This window comes from Poecile atricapillus, chromosome 11 (assembly GCF_030490865.1).
Source record: "Poecile atricapillus isolate bPoeAtr1 chromosome 11, bPoeAtr1.hap1, whole genome shotgun sequence".
In the NCBI taxonomy this organism is placed as follows: domain Eukaryota; kingdom Metazoa; phylum Chordata; class Aves; order Passeriformes; family Paridae; genus Poecile; species Poecile atricapillus.
In genome coordinates this window covers 18,004,496-18,031,539 of record NC_081259.1, presented here as the reverse complement: position 1 = coordinate 18,031,539, position 27,044 = coordinate 18,004,496, and the positions used below count along the sequence as shown (strand labels likewise).

Below are 27,044 nucleotides of genomic sequence, written 5' to 3'. Positions count from 1 at the left end.
AACTAAGTAAAACAGGCTCATCCATCACGAGATTCCCTGAGGCACCACTTGCCCGTGCCTAGGGACCAGCTGAGCAGTGAAACTCCCTCTGGAGGCTGCTACTGCCTTCCTCTGCTCTCTGAAAAGGATGACAGAGGCAGGCTCACTCCTTCCGTTCCCACTTTATTCATTCCCCAGCATCTGCATTGCGTGCTAACACAGCCTGCACTATCCCTGAGCATTCAGGGAGGGCGGGAGAGCTCCAGCCAAACCCACACCCTCAGCAAAGGCTGAATTCACAGGCAGGCACTCAGTACGACAGGGAAGCCTCATGTGTAAGCTCCTCCTGCACAGAGGAAACCTTTTTCTTGGCACAGCAACTTCTAACACTTCCATAAATCCAAGAAATTAGTCTGTGTAACATCTAATCTGCTAATAACATGGATATTGTATATTATATGTGCACATGCTGTAGATACTAAATACAGAGGTGTTAATACAAAAAATGATGAAGTGTATCCTACACACCTAATTACCAGCCCTTACTCCAGACAGAGCCGGTTTTGCCTATGCCTTTATCTTCAGCATTCACTGAGTGTGCCCTTAGGGGTCCCAATTTTCCTAATCCTAATCCTAAATGTAATCTTTAACCTTCCTTTTAACCCTCCAAGATTGCTGCCCTGAATGCCTCCTGTGATGCTGTTACTTATTCACAGTTAAAGGCAGCATTATTTCAGCAGCCCATCTACCTCTTGCTCTCCTGATTCTCTCTATTCACAGGCAGCTTTGCTTCTTTGCTTTTTCTGTTCACCTGGAATAGCCTGTAATGGCTCCCCCACGGATCCTCACTACCCACCTGTCTCAGTCCAGGCAGGACAGCTGGAATCAGGTGCCTTGCTGAGAGCAGGCACTGGTGGTTTTCATGAGCTGAGCTGTGCCCAAGGCAGGTCCTAAAGCTTCACCAACTTTTGCCTTATTTTTCTCCTCTGCTCCTGCAAGACTGGTCCTATACAAAAGGAGAGAGGCCCAAGCACAGGCACCTTCAAAACCACACCAGATCCTACACCTCAACAATCAAACATTCTTCAACCAGACAAGAAAGGAAAGAAAGGGAGTGAAAAACAAGTAGCAGTTATGAGAACTGGGCTACAGAGAGCAGCCATCAAGACAGAAATTTCATTTGCCAAGTAGGAATTTTAACTGATTGGCTTCTAGAAGCATAGTGTGAATGTTGACACTGATTTGACCTAAAAGCCACTATTATTTTTTAAAGCTGTTTTCCCCAGCTGCCAGAAAATACAGCCACATCCAAAAGATACAAGAAAACATATCAAGTTTCACCAACTGAATTGCAGCCAAGTTCCCATGATGGCACCTGGCATTGACCACGTCAAAACAAAGTCAAGCCACTGAGTCCAGCAGCAAAAATGCTTCTTTTTATTTTACTTATTTTATCTTTGTAGCACTAGCCACACCTGTACCAAGTTCATACAGCCCTGAGGATACATATATAACTCAGCTTCCTGTTGCCAAAAAAAAAAAAAAAAGACAATTTGGCTCTCTCAGCACCAACTCAGACCATTTGTGTCTGGGCAGGAACTGATGATGGAGCCTGGCAGAAAGTCTTGGTCTGGCTCTAATACACCTGTTCCTGTGTCTGGCCATCAGGATGCTTTAGTGGAGCTGTGTCTGCCTCGCTGGAAAACATTAACATCTCTTCCAGAGCTCTGCTAGAAACTGCTGCCCTTTTGTGTTCACTACAGTCTGATGTAGAAGAGAAAGCCATCGTTCCCTCTGTGCTGAGGTGTCTTCTTTTTTCCCAGTCACAGAATTGTAGAGGTTGGGAAAGACCCCCTGCAATCAACAGGTCCATCCATTTGTCCAGCACAGACAAGGCCACCACTAACCTATGTCCCCAAGTGCCACATCCACACAGCTTTTAAATACTTCCAGGGATGGTGACTCCATCCTGGGCAGCCTATGCCAGGGCTTAACAACCCTTTTGATGAAAAAAATTTCCCTAATATCCAATCTAAACCTCTCAGTGCATCCTGAAGCTGTTTCCTCTTGCCTTGTTGCTTGTTACCTGTGAGAAGAGACTGACCACTACCCGGCTACAACCTCCTCTCAGGTTCTGTCTGATGCAGGGATATTGTAGTAACTGTTCACTTGCTTTTCCTTGTTTCCTAAAACTGAGTTTTCACAAGGAAAACAGGACACTGTGGCCAGCAAGCAGTACCTGTGCATTATGGGACTTGTCTCAACTCTGTGTTACACAAGCTGATGGTCTCTGGACAGTGTCTGAAACAGTCTTTCCAAAGCTGAGACACCCAACATTTTTCTGGAATCCAAACTGCAAGGAAATGAAAGCACAGGGAGTTGACATGACAGCAAACAACATCTGGCTTTAAAGGTTGCACAAATACAGGAGCAGAGGAGCTTTGTGTGTTGCTGGTGCTGATACATGCCTGATAATGTTCCTAAAACTGTCATTCTTTTGTCAGTTTGAGAGTCCCACATTTTGCCAGGCACTCCTGAACTGGGGAAAAGTGCTGGGGCACACAAGCCCTGGCTGCAGCAGCTCCAGGGGGAGGCACTGGGGTCTCTGTCCCACGTCAGAGAACAAATCAAGCACCTACCTCTGCTGTGAGTGAGCCTGCAGCCCCTGGCACTGCGCTGCCACGGGGCAGAAATCTGTTATAGCAGCCAGGGCTGTAATTAAAGTGTCCCTGGTCCGTGTGTGGGGGGGGAAATGTACTGGCAGATCGAGAACATGGAAAAAAATTGATGTGAGTTGAAGCTAATGGGAGGAAACAAGATTGTTTTAACAGCGGCAGCCACTGGGTGGTAGAGTCTGCTACTGAGAGAGGTGGCCAAGGAGGTGCTGCTGCCAGGGGCCATGGTGGCCCATGTAGAGTAGGAACTGCTAACTCAGGGATGCCCCAAAAATCCTGAGCTCAGCCACACCCCAATGGTCCCTCCAGCCCCGCTCTCACAGGTCACATCAAAGCAGAAGCATGTCCTTGGTCAAAAGCAGGGCACAGGGTTACACTGAACCCCCCCCAATTAAACTGAGGCAAGATGGATAACACAAAAATCAGCTCCAAGATCAATATTTCTATTCATTTACAAGCATAACAAGGTTAGAGAGGTGAGCAGAGTAAATAATTAACTAATTTACAGGATTTTGCTTTTTTTTTTTTTTTCAAACAGAGTCATTTTATTCTCCTGGGTGATTAGCTATGCAGTTGACATTAATCACAACTGCAGCAATTATTTGAAGTAGTTGATTAATCAATCCAGAGGAAAAAGAGAGCTAGGCCAAACTACCCTTGCTGCACAGTCCTGCTGGTCAATCAGTCAATACACAGGTGCTGGCTTTCAGAAAGGTGACACATTTCCTGCAGGGCATAACGAGTCCTCTGGCTGGCTGGATACAGCAGGAAGATGGATATAACTCTTCAGATGGGGAAGATGCAGACCATGATGCTTTCCAGCTGAATTAAAGAGTATTTATTAATACTAGACTTGCTAAATTTGGAATCTCAACTGATGACCCTCCAGCTACTGAAACAAATACAATCAAATGCTTGCCCAGACCTGATGATACATGTGAAAAATACCATTACAGAGCAGTGTGTGTCAGCCAACACTGGCAGGGTGCTCAAACTCCTAACTCTTTCCTTCTCATCTGTAATCTGAGAAGTGATTTCAATTAAGGAATAACAAGAAAAATAAAAGGTGGTCTGAGCATTATTATTATTAAAAGATCAGGTTGGAAGACCATGTGTATACTTTCTTTTTCTTGCTATTTTTCCTTCTAATAATCATTCCTGGAATTTCTGTTTACAACTCCTGCTCCTGGAAGCAGTGATCTTCAGGCTGAATTGGAAGAAACTCCAGGCTTGGAAAGCCACTGAAATCAAGTTTCAGCATCTTTTTGACAGTTCTCACACCTACCAACAGACAGCTGGTAATGTGCTATATTATAATACATTCTCATCTGGTTTTGCTCTGGATTAGGCTGCTGCTTTCAAAAATGCAAATGTTAACTCCCAGAACAAACTTTGCTTGATGATGTTAAGCTTATGTGTAAACTGAAATGCAGCAGACTTTCATTACAAGAGCTCAACCATTTAAAAAGATGAAAATTACAAGATGGGCACATTTTTAAAACAAATATTAGAACATGCAACCTGTATTTTATTGATTATGTTTCCTCATCTAACACTTCTTTTGCTGCATATAAATGAAATTAATGTTTCTTGAACAGAAAAACTGTAAAGGATCAAAAATCTTTTGGACTGCTACAACTCCTGCAAGGAATTTGCCTCATGATCATGGCAATGCAAAGCTCTGCTGCGTGGCTGCTGACTGCACTCTCTTCTGGGCATAACCCAAGTGGAAAATAAACTCTCCTGTGTGTAAACAGGACACCAAACTGCCACACTCCCAAAGCTTTTGCACACAGATCCTTCACGCACAAAGCCAGGAGATTCCCACTCCAGTAGAGGACACACTGCAGGAAGGGAGGCAGGGTCTAGGATAAGGCACTACATACATGCTTTTGGTAAGATCAACCACTCCAAGTTTTTTGTCTGCTCCTCGAGCAGCATATTTCTTACATCTGGCATGCAAAATACTGTGGTAGAGAAGAACATCCCATTTTGATTTAAATGAATGCATTTATTTCCAAAAGGGAGACCGTAAGTTAAACAAACACATTTCTCTCTTTGCACATGAAAGCATTGTTTTGTCACAGATGTATAGTATAATACATTTATTTTCTCAATTGTTTTGTATTTGTAAGGCACTGCCAGTTATTTGGATGGGTTTGTAAGGATGAAGCAAATTGCTCTGTGGGGCTCTATTCAGGGAACATAATATTCCCACAAAAGCACCATAATTCTGCATGCAGCAACACAAACTACCACGACACTGCAGCAGCTGGCAGGGCGGATAGAGTTAGCATTATCAAAACCAGCACGACAACTCCACTCCAAAAGCCCCTTATATGCATAAATTAATGATGAATGTACATTGATTAGCCCCCACCCAGACTCCAAGGAACCCTGCCTTCCTGCAATATAATTTGGAAGCTCACCAGTTGCTTTGTCCATTCATGAGGCCTGGGGAGCACTTCAGCTTGTCCTTGAATTGCACTGGCCTTGCCCAAAGTGCTGGAGCCCTGCTCACAGGTGTGCACTGGGCAGATCAGGGACTGAGCCATGGGGAACAGCCAACAACACAGAATGGCATCAGCAATGTGCCAGGAGGGGCATTTTGGGAGGTCTGCCACACAGAGAGCTGAGACAAGAACATCCTGCCAGGGATCACGTCTATGTTCCAGAAGTTGGATATAAATTCAGCTGCATATATCCTTCTGACTGAGTACCTCCCTTCTCCAGGCATGCAGAATGGCAAAACAAGCTGTCACAGAAACACTTTATGAGACTATGTTTGCCATCACAACTGCAACAAGCTGGAAATGTCCACAGGCCCAGTGGACACTGCTGCCCCCAAACTCTCAGGCTTCTCCAGCTATTTTTTTGGCTTCCTCCACAGCTTTAACCAGTTCCCACTTGGCATACTCTGGCTTCCTGAAATTTGGCCACAGAGGCCTTCCTATCCATCTCTAAGTCCTGGTTACACAAAAATAGGTTTTAAAAACCAAGAAAGTATGTGTTCTGAATACAGGCTGACTAACTAACCCACATTACTTAGGTTAAAGCAGGACTTAGACAAGGCTGGTTGACCTGGAGGCTCAAGTAAAACAATGTGGTAATTCACATTTCAAGTTAACTTGTCTTGTTTAATATTGAATCTGAGCACAAAGCTTTTAGCATACATAGGTAAATAGGTTTATAGTGAGTATATAAGACAATAATAATGATATACAGGCAAAGTGAACACCTAGATCCAATAGGGAAGCCTCCTGTTCTACTGCAGCCTCTCTAAAATATCCCTGCATTTTCCTATGTCAGGCGACCTGACGTTTCACTAAAGGCACTTTAGTTAAAGGCACTTCCTTCACTTCCTGACTAGTTTCTGTGGATCATCTGTGAGGCTGCTGAAGCCAGGCTTCTCCTTGCATGCTAATTACTCCTCTCAGCCTAGGAATGTGCTTTTGGGTGCTGCTTCTGTTACCATACACAAGCTCAGCTTGAGTGAACCCGGCACAGCCTAGTTTACATGAGCAGGTGCGCTGAAATTGAGCAAGAGAGGAAAATCTGTGTCAGCAGGAAAATTAAGAGAGGAGCAGTGCAGGGGGCCTTAAAGAAACAACCACCTCTTGCTTTATCCTCATTGTCTCCTCCAGACATGAGAGTTAGAGGTTTCATGAAGAGGTCCAATGGTGATTGAGACATTAACTTCAAGTTCCAGACTACTGGAATTCTTTAGCCAGAAGTTGTCTGGGATCCCATGGTTCTTCTAAGCCAATATTTCCATCAGCATCATTAGCAGATTGTAACAGCTCACGACCTCAAAAATTACTGCTTAGAGCACTGACAGATAATAACAACAATGCAGAAGGAAATCTGGGCAGAAATTCTTCTGGATTATTTTGCAGGATAGCATTAGTTTTGATCAGTCAGCTCTAATGTGGAAGCCAGAAGAGCTGACTCAGTGAACACACTAAGTGGTGACTTCACACAGCAACCTAATGATGACATTGTGGAAACTTGTGTACATCTACTGAGCATCACTGGGAGAGAAGGAAGAGCCCTGCACTATAGTGTTGTGATTCCTAATAGACCAGTAGAATTCCTGTTGTCAGAGTCCTAAGGGAGGTCATGAACAATTGCTGGAGCTGGGAGGTAGCAGAAAAAGGCAGTGTCAGCTGAGTTCTCTAAGCTCTTTGCAAAGGTGAATCAGACCATTATCCCTGCTTTGTACATCTTTATGTGATTAGCCCAAAGTGACTTACCCCAAATGAGCACCCCTCAAGATGTCCAGCCCATCTTTTCCAATTCCAAGCCCATCACTCATCAAGCTACAACAACAGATCCCTGGAAGACTACAGGCCCTGACCTCTGAAGTAGCAGTGACTAAGTCCCATAAAGAGCATGAGAGCTGAGATGATTTTCCTGCTGCTGATTGTTACCTAAGAAAATTCTAGAGAACACTGTTCTCACAAACAGGACAGGAAGGCAGTGCTGTGGTGAGCCAGGATCTATCCACTGCATGGGCGGGTTGGTTCCTCTGCCAGCCACAGCAAAGAGAGTAATTACACAGAAATAACTCTGATAGGAGAAAGCAGAATGTCTGTGCATTTGCTAGCAAGTTGGATAAGGGTGTTACAGAATCATAAAAGGATTTAGGTTGGAAGGGACCTCAAACACCAATTCGTTCCAAGCCCCTGTGATGGGCAAGGACACCTTCCACTAGACCAGGACAGTCCATGGCCTCAAACACTGCCAGGGATGGGACATCCACAGCTTCACAAGGTCTGTAAGACCCCAGTGCCAGAGTCTCACCATCGCCACAAAGAAAAATCAAATCCATCAATGGCATTCACCAAATTCAACTACACTGGGCTGGTGGGGAGCAAAGGAGAAGAGGCAGCCACTGTGGCTGGATGGAAGCACAAGGGCAGGTCAAATAGATTTACAAGGAGTTTGAAGTAGGAACTTCTCAGCATAAGGCAGCAGTTGCAACAAAATATGCTAATATCACACAGCAATCAATACAGATCGAAAATTGTGTCAGCTTTACAAAGCACCTCCCTATTTCCAAGAGGATCATTAAGAAACAAAAAAAAGGTGCAACTATTCACTGCAGTTAACACGGCTGGAACTGTGTTTTATGTCTGGAGCTGAAGTCATCGCATGACTTCATGTCTGAAATGAGCGAATGGAAAAGAACACATGGAACAGATGGCCGGGCTCGGGGCTGAGCGCGCTGTTTCCCCGGTGCCCAGCAGGGGTCCCCCGCGCTCAATCCCACCGCGGGGAATTGGCTCCTGGCAGGATGTTTGTCCTCCCAAGCCATCCTCTCCCCTCCCGTGCTGCCCAACCATCCCACAGCTCCCCAGACACCAGGCCACTGACACCTCAAAGCTCCTCACCAGGCTGAGAGCCAGTGGCTAATGACACATCTCTGGGGTTATATGCACGTAATCCCACACCAACCATTCCTGGGCATGCAGAACAGACGGAGCCACAGCAATGAATCCATGATTTGTCTGCATGGTCACAACATCTGTACGTGCCTGAGATGTGTTCCCATGGGCCAAACACACCTCACACTACAGGCAAACACATCCTTGCTTCTCAGAGGCTGCAGGCACTGGTGTGATATCAGATTTCCCAGGATGGATTTGAGCCTTACAAATCCACATGTGAGAATGCCAGTGGTTACAAAGCATGGACTGTAAGTAACTGGTGGGTAATTATGGAGGGATGTGTCTGTGTGGCTCAGCTCCAACATCAACAGAGGGAAGAGCTCTGCCTATTGAGTCACCAGCAGCATTTCCTTCCAGCCCCTGGGTTTCCCGACAGGTCCCCTCTGAGTTACTGCCCAGACCCACATTGGCTAAGTTCATAAAAGCTGCTGAGCTCACATCCCCAGGGAACAGGGCTCCAGCCCCCACAGCCAGGAGCGCTTTCCTGGCCACCACCATGCTTCAAGGAAATGGTACCTCACCAACCTCTTTATTACAGCAACTGAACTGAATTCCAACAACATCCCAGTCCCAGCCACCACAGAAACTTGGGAGATGCCCTGCCATCACCAAACAAGGGCTGCAGGAATCACATGAGAGTTTTAGTGCCCCATCCCTTCGCTTATCCATGAATCCCCAACTGTCCATAGTCCAAGCGCCCCCATGCAGGAATGAAGTCAGCATTTCCTCTGCAGGAAAATAATTTGACTAATGAGAGATGGTTAAATGAGAGGAAGATGTTTCTTAATCAGAGATCAGATCCCATCAAAGAAGGCAGAAGTGTGCCAGACATTCATATTATCACAAGGGCAGTGAATACACAGGCATTTTTATTTTATCTTCACAGTGTGCAAGGTTACCTGAATTCTTCTACACTTAGTTATTTTTTGCTATTTGCTATAGACTTTTCATTCACTTTCAGGTTTGTCCTGCTGCTTCCTTCTGGTTTTCTTCTTTTTCTATTCCTTTCTCAGTTCCACATTTTGGGTTCTGTTTCTTCTACTCTCCCCATCCCTTCCAACAAAGCTGAACAGTGAACATGTGCTGATCTTTCTGCTCCATGTAATTCCCCACTGTAATTTTCACTCAACAGATTTGCTAGCCCCATAAAATAGTCACTGAAAAGTTTCCAACAATAAGAAGGACTTAGGACTCCAAAAACCTCATCTCATTGGATCAGGTGCCAGACCAAGCTAAAGAAACGGTTTGATGGAGACCAGAGGGCATCTGCCAGGGTTCTGCAGCAAAGCATCTGCTCTGCTGCCTGTGGGCTTTCCTGAGCTACTGCAGCAGCTCCTTCACATCTCAACCAGAGCAGAGTAATTCCCCAGGTCTGCAGGACATCTGAAGACATTTCTGAAGACCAGATAAGAGGAAGCTGAAAAATTCAGCTTCAGAACTGCATGTATCTCTGAAACAATAAATGTTTTGAGTGATCAGCATTTCTAGGCAGCGAAACAAATGAGTGTTTCCATTCCCGGGGGAAGCGGGAAGCAAACTCCACTCCTCTGTTCTATAGCATACAGGAAATCTGAGTGATTGATGGCAGCAGTAGGGAAATGCACATTCAGCTTATATTTCCAATGTAAATGACTTGCCACCTCACCCCTCTGCTTCCTGTTCCTTCACATAGCCCCCACACTCCGGCTGGTAGTTGTAGTATGTGTGAATCAGGGAGGAAGAAGGAAACAGGACTTGTTAGACTGCTTCCCTCCATCCCAGTTTAAATGACAAAGATAACATGATAAATCAAAGGGCAAACAGCTGTTCAGGCCTGAGCTCTTATTGCTCATAGACCCAGGGTGGTGATATAGGGATGGACTAAGGAATCCTGCAGCACTGTTGCCAGACCCAGTCTGTGCCAGGCGCAGAAAGCCCCTGCTTACAGAACATCTCCTTGCATTACAAAGGTCAAAGCAGAAGGCAAAGAGGCTTTTTAGGATGCTGCACACCATGTGTGAGATCTGCCCAGTTTGCAGGGATGCTGAGACACAGCGAAGGCCAGGGCAAGAGAAGGAGCTGCAAAGAACGCGGGAACATCCGCTGCAGGAGGCACGTCCCTGCTCTTTCCCAGGCAGCTCACTGAGAGGTGCTTATTTTTACAAAGCAGGCTCTGAGATCTTAAAGAACCAATGTTGTCGTGGTGCCCTAAACCAATGAGTATGTGACCTACGCGTTCCCACTCTGTCCCTTGACCTTTTCCCATAGCGTTCTCCAAAAGCATCACATGAAAAATAGCCCTTCTCAGTTCTCCAGAGACTTTGGAGACCGCATCAAAGCTCTGTGCTTATAAACAACTCCAGCTACGCCAAAATGCCATTCCAGCATCAGGGGTCCCAGGATTTCTAAGCCTGTCACAAGGAACTGGAGGGAGAGGGGGCAGGGGAGAGGCAGCATGTGTTGCCAAGGGAAGGGGCAAGCCAGGGCCAGGCAGCTGGAGTGTGAGCTGAGCTCCAGGAAAGCCCCATGGGCTGAGACAGGATTTGCACACACACCTGAGGCTACACAGCATGCTTTTGCCTCCTTGCTTATTACAAATAGCTCTCTTAGCATAGGCTGAAGGATCATTTACCTCATTGATCCTTCAACCTAATCTTCTTTTCCCCCTTTTCTCACCTTGCTATCTACTGACACTCCAGCATCCATTCTGGAGAGGAATTTGCAGCCCAGGTGAAAACAGAGAACTCAACAGACTGCAGAGGGGCAGTTCTTGAGCATCAGCTCTAGTTATTTGTTAACTCTTCAGGCTTTGAATAGCAGCTGTCCAACAAATACCTACAGGAATCCCTGTCAGCTCCCTCTGGTGTCTCACACCATCCTTGGCACATTCCTACTTTTTGCTGAGAAAACTTCATCTGTTCCCGGTTTTTGTGTTTCCTGATAGCTCCAGATCTAACTTCCCTTGGCAATAGCTGCACACACTCCTTGAACACCTTCTAAAAAGCAAAGTCCACAGAAGATGCTCCATAATTGAGTGAGAATTTTTCTCAACCATCATCCTATTCCTGTGACTTCCATTTTGCCTGTATTTGTTCCTCCACAGCATATTAAGAGCTGCACAAGGATCCTCAAATCAAACTCTTCAGTGCATGGCCCATACAGGGTACAAACCCACAACCTTGGTGTTATTAGCACCATGCTGTAATCAACAGGGCTGATGATCTCAGGGCTTTTGTCCTCCTGTTCCTGCCACAGACTACAGGCAAGGCCTTCATTTGGGCAATCCACAGCAAAGGTTGTTTGAGGACTAATTACAGCTCGCTGTCCCTTGTTTCAGTGCAGTACCTTTTGCCATGAAAAGGGAGACAAAAAAGGGGTAAGATTTTGTAACCAGCACACCACCAACTCAGCCAGCTGTGCTTGGAGCTTCACTGGTCGAGCCTGGTCACACTCCCCAGTACAACCCAGCAGCCAAGGAAAACCATTTCTATGTCTGGATACATGGACTGGTGCTGGTGGTAGCCAAGCAGGTTTGTGTTTGGGTAGCTCTTACGTGGCAATAGGGACACTGCCCTCTTGCAAGGCAATAATTTCAGTCCCAACAAGGAAACTGGGTAATTACAGAGAAAAGCAGCAGGCGCTTCAATCATTCCTACTGTGTCAGGTCTTTTAAAAGAAATGATGGGATAATGAATGCCTTGACTCACTTTCAAAGCACCTGGCAGGACAGACAGGAGGAAGCAACAAGGTTAGGAGGGCTCCATCATCCTTCCTGGTTCCTGGGGACTGACCCTAGAGGGTGGGAGATGTGGGACAGGATGGTGTGATCATAGGATGGCATAAAAATAGCAATACAGTCACATGAGTTCTATTGCTGTAGATGTCTCCAGTTTAAGAGCAAAGCACCTGACTTTATTCTGGTTGATCTTGTTCATTCTGTATTTTAGTTGTGGCCCTTCTTTACCATTTTCTCTTTTATATAACATCAGAAAAGCATTAACTCATGACTTTATTTCATTCCACTGACATAACTGCTTAAATATCCTTCCTGATGTTTTGACATATACCACTTAGACAGAAATTTAGAAATTTAAACCATGGAAGCTGTAGGACATTTTAAAAAAATTAGAAAATATGTGGACAATTCTTCTGTTATTTTAACAATATGAAGACTCAACACTTTTGTAGAGTCCACCAGCAAATGCAGGGAAATATGTGCTTACCTGGCACAAATATTAAACTGAGCACATAGATTTTGAGTCACACATTTACTACACACCCTGCACACATACTGTAACCCCCACATTCACAAAAACACATTTACAGCACATAAGGCAGGCACAGATTATTTTCACTGCAAAGCACCTTTTTTCTATAGGCAACAGGAGTATGTGTACCAAGGGAGCACAGATACACTGAACACGCAGACAAAACATCCATTCATTCCATGTAACGAAGATTTATGTCTACCAAATGAAGAATTGCACCTGTATATGCATTTGGAATAAATTTGACATTAGCAAATGCACAATTGCTGTGAAAGGAAATAACACATCTGATGCACTCAAAAAAACACCCTTAATTGTTCAGCCCAGAAAACAGGAAAAGAGAACAATCAAATGAAATGCCACACACACAGGCACTGTATGTGCACAGAATGTACACTGGAGAAAGCACACCATCATAAACAAACACAGTATTCCCAGAAGACTTCTCCATACACTTACGTTGTGCTCACATGCACACAGGCAGATCCTTAACCACACACTCACCTGCACAAACATGTATCAGAAGAACAAAAGCCCGTTACACATAATAAGGAGTCAAAAATGCACACTTTAGAAATGAGGAACACACGACACAAATACCCAACTCATATATATAAGTGTTATATATGTGCTCCACAGAAAATAATTCCTAAGTCTCAAATGCAGGCTGCAGTTAATAATTGTAAGGCACTGGGGGCTGCATTTCACTCTGCAGTTCAGAGTACAGCACACAGAGCAGTGGGGCTGAGGTCATAGCTGGCCCCACATGCTCAATTCCTACAGTTCATGTGCAGAATTTAATCTTCTCCCAGAGTAAGCACCTTCACTGCTGTTGTAATTCCCCAGAGCCACCTTAGAACTATATAAGCTACTGTGTCTGGACTGCCCTGTTGCAGCCAAAATCCATTTGGAGATTCATTGGTAATTCTCCCATTTTTTTCCTCTGTCTAGGGGACCCAAGAATTCAATTTTATGGAGGGTAAACTACTGCAACCCTCACATGGGCATCTCAATTAGCCCTGTGCCCTCTTACCTTACTACCTCTACAGCTGCAGTGGAGGGAAGCCACTGGTTCCACTACAGCGCCAGCCACAACCTGAGCAACAAAGCAGCTGTTGGAGGTGGAGGATAAAGGCATTTTACTCCCTTTTATTGCCCAGATAAGACCTCTGATAATTTTACAGTCAGACTATCGAGTACCTAAACAGAAACAAATGCACCTAATCAAACGCATCAGTGGGCAATGCCAGAGCAGCCAGCCAGGCGTGACTCCAGCATAAATCAAAAGCAGGAGGCAGAACACTCTGCTGCCTGCCTGAGGCCTACAGACAGCCTTCCACTTCAGAGAGGTTTGCATACAGACAAAACACTCCTGTTCCACAGTTTCTGCCCACTACAGGCTAAATGGGAAATCCCAGTGACCCACTGAGCGAGATTCTGGCTTGCAGCTTGAACACCAGACTCAGCTTCAGCTGCTCCACATTCCAAACCTTCTCCAGCTATGGACCCACAAAGAAATCCTGAGGCAGATGATTCATTACATCTATTGAGCATTGTTTGGAAGTACCCAACCTAACCCCATCATAGAAGCTTAGAAAGAGAAAGGCACATCCACAGCATGTTTGCTTCTGCTTCCAGAAACGTACATTTCTCTCTGATGTAATGAAATCTAGACTTGTTTAGATACAGCTGTCCATATTCAGTGAAACAAAATGCCTTCCACATATCTCCTTTGGTCCTTTGTCAGGGAAATGGAAATCAGCACATCTCTGCCAAAAGTTGCAGTCTCTCTAAAAGCTCCCAACTTGCACAGTACCCCACATGGAGAAGGATCTGGTCCTGCTATCGCAGCCCAGCCTGATGGCACAGCCACAGAAAGACAGACATAACCTGGGGTCTGCCTTGTCCCTCCTGAACAACTCTGACCAAGCAAAAGTTGTGGAAACCCAGAAAAATGGGGAGTATCTTTTTCTCCAAGTGCTCTATGTGGTAAGCAGAACAAACCAAAAGAAAAACAAAACAAATCAGGAGAGACTAATGAATAAAAATAACAGACTCTCTGCTTTTCTCCTTGTAATTTCCCCACCCCAGACAGCTGTAATGTGGAAAGTATTGAAATTTAAATCACACCTCAGCCTAACCTCAGCTGACAGGCTGCCAATGCAATAATCTCAGCCTGGCTATCTTCTCTCAGGGAGAACGACAAACCAACTAAAGCAAAGTGATAAATTTTCAATTTTATTTTAAAATATACCAGATGGGAGATTTTATTGGAGTCATAAATATGTCAAAAGCAATGTTGGCATATGATTGGAGATTGCCCCCACCAAGGGAGCAGCTCTCCTTGTTTAGAAGTGCCATCAGATTCTTAATAAGAGCCCCAGTTACACTGCAGCAAAATAGTCCCTATATTAAGCCAATTGAATGTCTATTTGCCAGACGTCTTTTCTCTTTTCTCTGCCAGCTCCAGCTTCTTAAACAGGAGAAATGAGGGTGCTCAGGTCAGACCTAAGCATCATCAGTTTGAGTTCTCATTTTGTTGTTGGAAAATGGCTGAAAAGTATTTGATTTCTCACCAGTATTTGAAAACAGAATTTCATGTCAGTCAATGAAGCTTCCTTTGATTTCTTAAAATCCCAACCAGCAGGTGTCAACCAAGTTCAGCCTCAGATTTAAAGCAAATCGAATTCAAGCCCTTAATCCTAGCCATGGGTCAGCCTCAAATTACGGAAATAGCGCTTGGCCTCAGTCCCAAAATTTCATGTGAGCTAAAACCAGTTCTAAATCCCACCAGCCACTTCCAGAAATATGAGCTGCCTTTTGTAGCCTCTGCACCTCTCCTCCTTCTACCACTGGTGCTGTGACAGATCACAGTAGTCTAACAGGAAGAAGTCTGGTATTTATGCCTTTTCATCATTTCAAAGGTTTTACAGACTGGCTCTACCAGCTATGTCTCTGAGCATGATTCCCTCCTTCCAGCTTACTCAGAAAATTCTCATATTCTTATACCAATACATTCAAATCAATCAACTCCACCACCACTGATTCCCATTACCACAGAATCTGGCTCACTGAAACTCTGCCACTGACAATTTAATGCAAAAAGCAAGTGAAAAATAACAATAATCTGTCATTTTATGTTTTTTCATATAAATGCTTCGCAGATTTAATCTTTTAGCCACAAAACTGTAAAAAGGGGATAGTGAATTAGTAAGAGAGCCAATACATAAAATATTACAAAATAATATCCTGCAGTTATAATGAATCTAACAGTAACAGCACCACGGAGGGCAAGGCAAGAAGGGAACGTAACCAAAGTGACATAACTTTGCATAGGTTAGAGGTCTGTGGTCTTTTTAGACATTACTTATTCCTCACAGTCAAAGGAGTGTTAGATGCTCTTTCAGTATTCTCTCTAACAGATTGATCATTTGCTGTAGAAGGCTTTCAAAAAACTTTGTGAACATAAAACACCATCAGGTACATTTATCACAAAATATCATCCTCCTACCCACAGCCTCCAGTCCTGGACATGCCATTCATTGGTCTTGAAGCAGCAGATGCATCAAGACAAGCTGAAGCTTTTAGCAGCTTTTTAATCTGAAGGAGCAGATTGAAATAGAAGAATCATACCCATCAGTCTTAGGCTTAAAATATTTTGACTTAATGTTCTACACAGTGAGGCTGGCATTCCTCTGGCTTCTCCAGTGTTTTCAATAGGGACTTGTACAATTTATCACTGATTGGCACAAGGTCAGGGAAATCTGGCAAAGTACAAAACAGCTGGGAAAGAATTTAGCTTGCATTGTAATGCTTTTGACAAAACAGAAATCCATGGTAGGGACATGAAAGAGAATGGCCTGGCCCTACTCTTCCACCCTCAGGAAGAATCACTGAGAAAGCAGAATTGGCCAGTTCCAATCACATTTGAAACTATCATTTCCCAAAATTCTGTCCAACAAGCACTGATAATGATGGAAGAGCACGGACAAAGCTGAATTCAGGAACACTGCTGCCTTCACAGGTTAAAAGGTCTGCGAGGCCATTTCCATTACAGAACCCATGGAACTATTTGGGGCAGTAATGCCTCTCAGGGTGCTCTAATGGGCTGATGCACAATAATACAGCCAAGCTGTAAGTCCTCCAGGACAAAGATTGCAGCTGACTATACGTCTGTGCAATATTTAGCACAATTGAGTTTCAGCTCTAATAGCAGCCTCTGTCACCGTGCTACAACAATGGACAGTGATAACTTAGATAATAAAAATAACATAATGCATCAGGAGTATCTATGGCATAATTACAAGGTTTATTCAAAGCACCTAATCAAATTGTTCAGCAACTTAGCATAAACACGGACATGGAGGCAGATACTCCTAGATTAAGGAGCAAATGATGATTAGCACAGGTATAATTGCCTTGGAACTCTCTACACTTTCCATCAGGCCAAGGACTGACTAATAGCATGTTCAGGCAAGCACATATTTCTCCTTGTGGAAGATAAGCCCCAAACACTTGTTTAAGAGCAGTCAGAAAATGCAGGGATCAGTGAGTACTGCACCTCTGAGCCAAGGAGGAACTGACCTTAGGCAGCTTGGTTACTTTCAGACTTACTTAAGATGTCTTTAGGGCATTCTCTAGTTAAGATGGTACACTAGTAAAATCTATTTAATTATTTGAATAAATTTTACTATTTAATAAATCACTTAACAAAGGAGTGAACTTGTTTAGGTTTTGACTGGTTAACCTACCTGGCAAACAGGTAATATCCAGGCAAGCAGGAATGTTACTTCATCATGTTACTCAGTTCCCAGCCCTTCCAGTAATGGGCAAGCCTGCTCTCTCACTAGAAAGTTGTCCCATTAAATCATTGCAGCACACAGTAACTACAAAGGCCCCAGAAGATTTTACTGTACTCTCACATTTAGCAGCTGCATGACATTAGTCCATAGAGAAGACCCTAATATAATCTCAAGAATATAAAATACTGACAGCCAACATCACTGGATCCCATCTAGCATAGGACATTCTCCTTTCCAACACACCACTGAATACCTCTCCAGTGCTGGCAGATGTCACACAAACTCATTTGTGCTCCTGCTTTGTGTCTGTCCACCTTCAGGAAAAAACCAAGCATCAGCTGACATGTAGAGCTGGAGGCCTGAAAACACACAGCCACCTTTAAATGAAGCAGCAGCACCAGGAACGACCCACAGGGGTGGGGAATCAGTGATAAAACCATCTGCAACGAGGTCAGCTCCCCTAGTCCTGCCAGGACCCCTCCTTTTTGTTTCCCTGATCCTCTTCCTGTCCTAGCATCACACCAGGACCTGGACACATGAGCAGATACAGGCTTCCCTCTAATGCAGCAGCTACCTTATAAATTACATAACAAATTAAAATTACTTTATGACAGTGATAACACCATCATCTGTAGTGTTCATGGGTTAATAAATTGTGCCCATGAATGAATATGTGCTGACTCACTAACTAAGCTGCAAATGAGAGCTGTTCATCTCCTCTGCAGTACCCTGAAAACCAGTGTCCCTCCTCTGCCAGGGAATTCATTTTCCCTGCTTCGGAGAGGAGAGGAGGGAATTACTTCCTCTTGCTGGCTTCCCGCATTAGTAAAGCCCTGGAGGTTATTTAAATGGGAACTTCAAAGGAGGTGCATGATCGGCTGTTTACTGCTGGAGGAGGCTCATTTTACACTCAGATTTAAAAGGCTCTCTGACTCAGAGGCAAACAGCATCACTTACAGCCTTCGAGTCTCTCAGATACAGACAGCTCAGGTGCAGGGGACCAGCAGGAAGGGGACCGACAGAGAAAGGATTTTTTTTTTTTTAAATGTTGGACAGGAAGGATTTTCAGGCTCGGTAGGGAATGATAGATAGGGAATGGTTCTCCATGAACAGAGAGCCTAAACACTCCAAATGAGGAGTAAGAGGCTGTTCGGTCTTTAAGACAGGAAGGGAAGGGAATTATGAAAAGTGGTTCTGAAGCACACAGACAGTTACAGAGGGAGGAAAATCAGAGATTCTCATGTACTGAGCCTCCTGCACACTTACCCACCACGTCTTTTCATCAGGTCTTGAGGCTACTGTGTATGAGCTGCAATTCATTCCTTCCATCACCCGTCCTGGGGATGGCTGGGGATCAGGCAGTGACTTACCTTGGAAGCCTTATTAACCAGATTCACTAATACAGAAGGAAGATTAAAAAAAAACCCTGCTCCTGGCACTTGGAGTGGAAGCTGCATTTGTGATGTGCCTTTGTTCTCCTAAGCACTGATTTCTCAGTCTGACATTAGGATGGATTTGGAAGGGAGATGAGGTTTAGAGATAAGGTAATTCCCCCACCACCAGATGAGACCCAGCCAGCACAATGAGCAGTCCATGTCCTATCAAGGCAGCTTAGCTACACCCTTTCACAGTTCCACTTAGCTTTGGCCACTGAGAACCTACCACACATGTGAAATTTAATTGGTTAATTTTAATCATGTTTGGAAGTGTGGAGTTTGGGATTTTATTCCTGGAAGCAGAGAAAATCTCACCTCCATCTGTTTAAGCAACCAAGCACATGGAAAAAGCAGACAAGATCAAAGAAACCATCTCCCTGGAGAGCCTGTAAGTAGAATTTGTAAATACAGGAGCTTCTGCAGTTGGGCATATGGACTTGCCCTAAACTTCATGCTGGTCACCACAGAACTATGAATTTTCAACTAAATCTATGCTTTTTTTTTTTTCCCCCCATGGGCATAACTAAAATGGAATCTTCTGAGAAAAAGCCATTTTGACAAATTTTCTGACACATTCTCCCTAATACTGCCTACAGCAGGAAGCAGCAAGATTAGGATGGTAGAAATATCACCTTGTGGGAGAAATAAGCTCCAGGTAATGCCAGCACTTACATATGGTTGACTATAACTGCTCCAAGCATATTTCAACTTCTGTCTCCATCAGGCAGAGAAATTATTGCATATATACTCATCTGATACAAAGAAAGTGAGCCCTTGGAAGGATTTTTTCTTCTCTGAAAAATAAAAAAGGGTTGCTTTAATTAGAATCTACTAGCTAAAAGCCTGTTTTTGGAGTAGTTGCCTCCATTTTGTTCCATTAGCCACCATATGAAGCTGGATCAGGAAAAAACTTGATATGTAGTTGAAAAGGAAATGTAAATGAGAACAAAATAACAAAACCCACAGCCTAGAAGCAATCAAGCACCCAAGAGTATTGAGAAATGCATCCCCTTATTTCTGTATTTCACTCCTCTTTGTGTGATTGCAATGCACAGGAAAGCAGAGTGACAGCTGTAGAAAACAGGCTCAGAAGGTCATGAACCACAGGTGTGTCTCTGCAAGCACTGCTGAAAGCCCATCCCAGCTGATCCCTGCAGCTCCCAACACCACTCCAAATGCCCCACAGGTATGTGACAGATGTGTTTGCTCTCTCCTAACTTCACCAAGAACTTTCTGTGCTGAGAGCTCTGCCTGGACTGCTTTAGTCTGTTGAGGCAAAACTGTATTCCTGTGTTCCACCTGTACCTCCACCAGGGTATTTAAGAGTGCACAGATCAAACTTTTGCTCAAATTTTAGATTGTTCAAGCTTGCATGTGACAATGGCTGTAACTTCCAAGTGTTCTGAAAGAAACTACCTGGAGGGCATGGACATGTTAAACAAGGGAGTATTTTTGCAAAAACTTTCTGTCAGTTTGTTCAGACAGATGGGAAGACTGTCCTCTGTGAAAGGCCCTGTTCTAGGAGCTCAGAGATGAAAAACAAAATGTAAATTCAACAAGTGAATATTCATAAGATGAAAACTTCACAAGACTATTTTATATTTAGAAGCCTTTGCTTGAGAACATACCTCCCAACACCAGCCATTTAAACTAATGAACCATCCAGACTGACACTACCTCTGAACCTTCTCATCACACCAGCTCAGCAAATTATGTCAGCAAATTACGTCTCTTGGGAGACCTGGAGTTGACAGGAACCTTTTCCTATAGGGCAGCAACCTAGCCAGCTCTAGTAAATCTAGTAATCTACCAGTAAAGCCCAAATCTGATCTGTTCTCTTCTTCAAATGTCAGACTGGGATAATAAAACAAGATTTCTTTAGCTGAAGCAGGGTTCAGTGTTCTTCTCTCCCCAGTCAAACCCCTTGGGTCAGCCTGTCATTTGTTCTAAATCTTAAAAAAACTCAGTAGAAACACATTTCATACTGACTCAAGTGAGGAACAAGACTGAAATTCAGGAGAAATTAAGTAGCCCATGAAGAAAAAATATAGATTGTGGAGACTGGTGAATTTAGGACCCTGAGAAACAAATTTTTAGCAATGGTTATTATTTACTATGCACAGTCTTGTCTGTAGACATCAAACCCAGACAGTGCTCATTAGTATGCTATATAAACAGCTTTTAAACTGATACAGTTAAATTATGTAAGGCTATATGGCCACTGATTTTTATATTGAATAATTTTATTAATGTATCCACACCAAAATTAAGAATTTTGACATAAATGTATGTCTAGGCAGACTACACCCTTATGGTTAAAGATGGTGTAAAATCACATTTCCATTACATTAGTAATTTCTGGCAAAGAAAACAAGCCCAGGCAGGAGGTTATTTCTGGCTACTGCACTCAGTCATGTCATTCATTTTCTCTTATCCATTATTCTTTCCTGATACATTTTCTGACTACTCTGTCAGGCAAACAAAACAGGACTGTTTTCAGAAGGCTACACAAGACCTTTGCTACCTCCTTGTATGGATACCAGTTCCACTTGTGTTCTTAAAGGTCAGAGCTCGAGAAAGAATAATGAAAATAAGATTCAACTGCAAGATTTGCACTATTTTCAGCCAGTACAACTCAAGCAGGAAAAAAGTATCACAAGTCTACTTTAAATAATAACTGAAAAGCCAACAAGAAATTACTATTTTCAACCCCAAATCCTTTTAATCATGTCCTAAACTATTAGTGGAGGTAGATGAATTAACAGAACAAAGCCTATAGGTTCCTATTCAGGTCACAGTGGTAGTTCTGGACACATAGGCTTAGACACAGCCCCTTTTACAGGCAGCTCTGTCTAAATGGATGATGTTTTCTCTTTTCATTTGCACAATGAAGAACTGAAGCAGACCAAAAACATCCCACTGCCCAAAAACTTTGTCTCCATCAGTTCTTTTAACATCATTATCAATGAACTGAGTATTTCTCACTAACTTGATGACAGGACCATAAAGCAGAAATAGAATCTGTCACAGAGCCTGGAAAACCAACCCAGACCCTCTGGATCCAGGCTTAGCCCTCCCACCCCACCCTGAAAACACCTTCATTGCATTTGCCCATGGTGGTGAAATACTGGATTGAGAGAAATTGCTAGTGGAGAACTTGGGAATCCAACTGAAATTTCCTATCATAAAGAAAAAGTAGCAGCAGTGACAGAAGGTAACAGAAGTGTTTCTTTAAGTGACAGGACTGACATTTTGGTGATGTGAAGCCCTCTCACTGCTAGGATTTTCAAGTGCTGATATTTCATCATCAAATTGGAACTCAGCTAGTAAGTAGAGAAACTCAGCAGAGAAACAGTGACCCCATTATACGTGAAAGAGCACTGCTATTTTAGCTGAAGAAACATATGCTTTGTCAGCCTGGTAATAGATTGCAGGAGTTCCTCTTGGACTTTCTTTAGGAAGAACCCCCACGCAGATTCCTCTGTGAAGCTGCAGGATTACAGACACTGGATGAGTCTAGGAAAAGCTGGAGACACAGTTTCAGCTTCCATATGGACTGATAATCCATAACCACATATATAACTGCTGAAGACTGCAGATGAAATCCTGGCTCCAGCAAAGTCAATAATTAAATTTTCATTAATTTCATGGGGGCCAAAAACTTTCCACTGAAGCTTTGGCTTCAGAAAACAGTTGATCTAATTGTGAAGTGTTTCCTACTAGATAAATTATACCAAAACTACATGACAACAAACTGAACTGAGACAAACCAACCTGATATTTCCTATTAGTTCAGGCTAAAGTTATGCTTCGGAAGAATTTGATGGTTACTGCAGTCTGCTCTCCAAAACACCAGGCACGAGTGACATCGTGTCTCTCATTCACACTAAACACATACTGCTCAGTAATTTAACATCCAAATGCTGACTCATGTTCATGAAACTGTTGTCTGTGCTTTTGTCCCATAGGAGTTGTAAGACCACCTGTGTAAGGACTGAACAATTGAGCTTTGTGTCCCAAGGCATCAGTGCTGATCTATACCATCCTCCCTCACAAAACAGCCACATCTGACAGAAGCCTTTATAAAAGTCTGTCATCCTGCACAGTTTGTCCACTTTAAGATGATTTTTTATCTTTGTCTTTGATTTTTCCTCTTTGTTCTGTTAGTGCTTCAGCATTAGAGGAACCCATTTCTTTAACATTATACATGTCTTGGACTATAATTCACTCTAAATTCTGCTGCAGTATCACTGAACTCAACTACCAAACAGCCTCATTTGTAAAATCTGACTTCAGAATCCATTACTCTTAAGCTTGCCTTTACTGCCAAGAACATTTGACACAGACTTGGGAACAGACCAAATGCAGTGCCTTTGGATCTATTTCCTCAGAATGGGAGGTAAGGGAGATAACCCTCAAACTCAAAGCAGGACTACCAGGAAAATACATGCAAGAGATGTGATGAAGAAAACAGAAACAGCAGAGTAAGGCAAGCGTGTCCAGGCATCATTGCCAAGCTCAGCAGGTACAGTACAGAGCATACCTTCACTTCATCTGGCTTCAAATTGCTCCTTTCGCAGGCAATAAAATTACTGCAGAAATCCCAGGGAATAAACTGAGTTAACACCCCATTAAATACAACAGACTTCCAATCTAAGGTAAGGACGTGCCCAGATTAAGCTACCCCTGTACAAACTGGCCCATGGGTGACATACATCACTTCTACTGACTTATGGTCTGCAAGAAAGAAAGAAAGGAAAAAGCTGAGATGCATTTCTACAAGGTAGGAAAGGATTTGTTCTTTGAAGCATGCTTAAACAGCACAATGTGCTCTTCCATAAACATTCTTTCTACAGTTGAACACACACCCCAAGGGAGAAAGCTTGGAATTTGTTATTTTACATATTTTCTTTTATCAGTAATGCGATCTTGCCCCTCATGCCCCGCCCCCAGATTAAGCAGCCCTGATTTTATCCCTTCAGTTGGTTTTGTCAGTATCTGGCTTGGAAACTGGTACCAAAGAGAAGAGCACTGTTGCTGGGTTGATTTGTTGTCCCCATTTCTCAAAAGATAAGATAATTTAAAATACTTATTTCCATAATTTTGCCTTTTCTTAATACTTCAGTTGCAGTAGTTGTGAGCCCCTTCTAAATCCACTGGATAGTGACATTCCAGTGACATTCAAAAAAAAGACTTTATAGGAAAAGTCTTTCTTGGTGGAGCCACCTAAGTAAATTTTAGCTGGTTTTAAGCTGAAACAGCTCAGCACAAAGGAAGAGGACAAGAGAGGGGAAAAAAAGGAGGACAGGAAGACATACAGATAAGGGTAACAGCATGAAGCCAGGAGCTATATTTTGATTGTCATGTATTTACTGACAGCCCTAGGTGCTGAAAAGGAGATAATTCTCTACAGTCTCTGCTCTCACATCAATTCAGTGTGCAGTTTCATGAAACTGGGAGCCAAAATGCAAGCAGGATACCCCCCAGAAGGGAGCTCCTGCTTCTCTTCCTCTCCCTTCTGAAGCTCTTGCTCACTTCACAAAAACCCTAGTGCATGCCAGACTTCTACAGGAGCTAAGCCAGTTCACAAAATACAGAAAACTTTCTACAACCACCAAAAGCTGTGTAGTTTTTTAGTATTTGGATGCACTAGTGAAGCTGAGGGTTGGGCGGGGGTGCTCCTGGCTGGAGTAAGACCATGGAGAAGCAGCTCCCTCCTTTGCTGTACACCTGAGAGCTGGTGGGGCTGATGAAGTGTGAAGCTGCTGCAGGCTTCCAGAACAAAAATCAGCTCTGCAAAGACATGGTACTGTGTAAATACCAACAGCTGCAAAGCTTCCATTCAATGGATTTATGTATTCACAGCTCCTGCTAGCTCCAAGTCAGCCGTGCTGATTTTGCCAACACACAGAGACAGCTTTAGCCAACCAGAAATCTTTATCACAGCCACTCCTTGCTGTCAGAACAATGACCTTAAAGACAAGCTAACTCAGGTCATGTTTTCTATGCTGCTGTCTGTAACACAGCAATACTTGCTGAACCACTTCCACCCCGACCAGCTCTCAAAAAGTGGTAGGAAAAGAACAATGTAGCTGTATCAAACAAAGGTAACAATCTATTAAAAAAAAAAAACAAAACAGATACCAAAACCCTAAGATACTGCCATCTGCCTAGAACAAAACCAGGGAATTGACTTAAATTTTCAAATGCAGGAGCTCTGGCTCTGGCTTTCACTTCCAAGCTTTCTCATTCTCATTCCAAGATATCAAGATGGATCATCAGAAGGCCACTGCTCCGCCCCCAGGAGGAAACTGCTTAAGTGGATAGAGATTACAGATATCTGGAAATGCACATTTACCACTTAACTGTGAAGTCCTCAAACTAGGGTGCAGCTGGAATTTCATTTTCACATTTTCTACTTTTCCTCCTCAAAAGCACTTCAAGAATGTATGGAATTTGCAGGTCTGAATTCAAACTTACTGATGCTGAAAACTCAACCATTTCTGTTCTGGTAGTAAGTGAACATTAACCTCAAGAAATAAAGGCAAATTCTATTCTTGTATCCTCTTCTTCTGTCCTTATCCTACAAAGTTCCTCCACAGATTTTTAATGGGGTGAAGACAGAAGGCAATTCTTGCCACCTTCATCGCGAAAAAAAAAAAAAAGGATTGTAAACAGAATTTATCTCTGTACATTTACATATGCCTGAGCCACTCATCATTAATACCAGTAAGCAAAAGGAAATTTAAACCCTTCCTCCAGCACATCGAGCTCATACATGTGCCTGAAAGCCACATACCACTACACAGCAATTACTCCTTTTACAGGAGCAGATGCTTTGCTTGGGTAAAAGCAATTTAAGAGAACTGAAATCTTTGGATGACAATGTCAACACTCTCCATAACCAGTCATTAAACACAAAGAATGCAGCCTGTGTTCTGCTGCATGTACAACACGCATCCTAAAAGCACAACAGTCCTTTCTGGGAAGGGCATTAATTTTCCAGAGCTTTTCACTCTCCTGGACTCAGCCATCCTGCTGTATTTTTGATAAACTTCCTGCTAATCTGCCCCAGCCCAAACAGTTTACTTCTCTTCCTCCAATATTCAAGACACAAAACCAGCATAGACAGGAATTTGAAGTGTTATTGAGGAAAAGAAACTTCCTCTGAGAAGAATCAAAATACTGATACAGTTGTTAACACCCATTTTGAAGGGTGAGGGGTTGAAACAGTGTGTTTATAGGCCTTGAATTTCAGCTGGGGATTTCTTTGCAAGTGTCTTGGGCTTAAGCAGTATTTCAAATAAATTAGATGAGGGAATTCTCTCTTGATTAACACTAGAACAGATTTAATAGAACTAGAACTGCCAATACGAGATAGAAAGAGAAATCCCACAGGGCTATTGCTTCAAAACAAAAACTAGAACTCTCTGATTTCCAGCCAGTCAGGTATTCAGTGGATGTAACACTGTTCCACTCAATTTGAGGAAACCAGATGGTATCTAGCAACCAAGGATTTGGACAGGCAGAACTCTTTTTCATGAAGTTCTTGGAATCCAAATTTATAAACAAAAAGACCACATGGACTTCAATGCACAGACATATTTCTAGAGAAAAGTGAGAATGCCTTTTGCCTTCAGAGCATGCATGACCATTCAGTAAACAGAATATTTAACAACTTTAGGAGAGGAGCTATTTCATCAACAAGAAGAGACAGCAGAGACTTACAACTACCTTACATCTTAGAATAACTTGTATTTTTACATCTTCAGACACACAAACCATTAGTATTTGCACAGTAAATAACAAAATACCCCAAACCTCCACAGCATAAGAATTACAGGTTAATTCATAAAACCCATAAATCAGATTGTATAAATGCTATGCCTTGTATTACATAACGGATGTGGATACCTCACCACACACCAAAATGGTACAGTTCTTACAAAATCCAGAGATTTTGCAATTAAGGTAGCAAATCATGAATGTATTTTTAAAAAAGTTAAAAAAAACCTCAATACTATCAGCAATGAAGGAGAAAGAAGCAGCAAAACTCTTCACAGTTCACAAGCAGAGAGATTCTATGGTGAAAGTAAAGAAGAGGCATCAATGTACTCCTGACTGAAGGATTCAACCGAAATGAAACAGAAGGTTAAAAGGACCCAATTTAAGATTCCAAATGAATCCAACATTCCACATTATCAACAGGAACCGGCCTGAGCAAAGGGGAAGTGATCTCTTCCTCTTAAGAGCCTCAGATCCCCCCAGCTTCCCTTAGATGATAATTAATCATCACTCCAATTGCCCAGCTGAAGAGTAAACATGGGGGAACAAACAGGAACAAACAACAGAAGTATTACACCACATTGTCTCAAATTGAGCATGATTTACCACCATCTGCTCCTGGTGCCACAAACAGGAGCACAGGTTAGAAAGGAATTAGGTTTTTCTCTTG

The 27,044-nt window shown here is 43.1% G+C and overlaps 1 protein-coding gene across 2 annotated transcripts in view; it reads right to left on the bottom strand.

Moving 5' to 3' along the window:
* HMG20A (high mobility group 20A) overlaps positions 1-27,044 on the bottom strand; it is a 176,731-nt gene that overhangs the window by 107,157 nt on the left and 42,530 nt on the right. The window contains exon 11 of one of the 2 annotated variants that reach the window (XM_058846453.1): positions 3,457-3,476. The exons of the other annotated variant lie outside the window; for it this stretch is intronic. The gene's annotated coding sequence lies outside the window, so the exon portion shown is untranslated. Of the gene's footprint in view, positions 1-3,456; positions 3,477-27,044 lie in introns of those variants that run through there. 2 annotated transcript variants of the gene reach the window in all.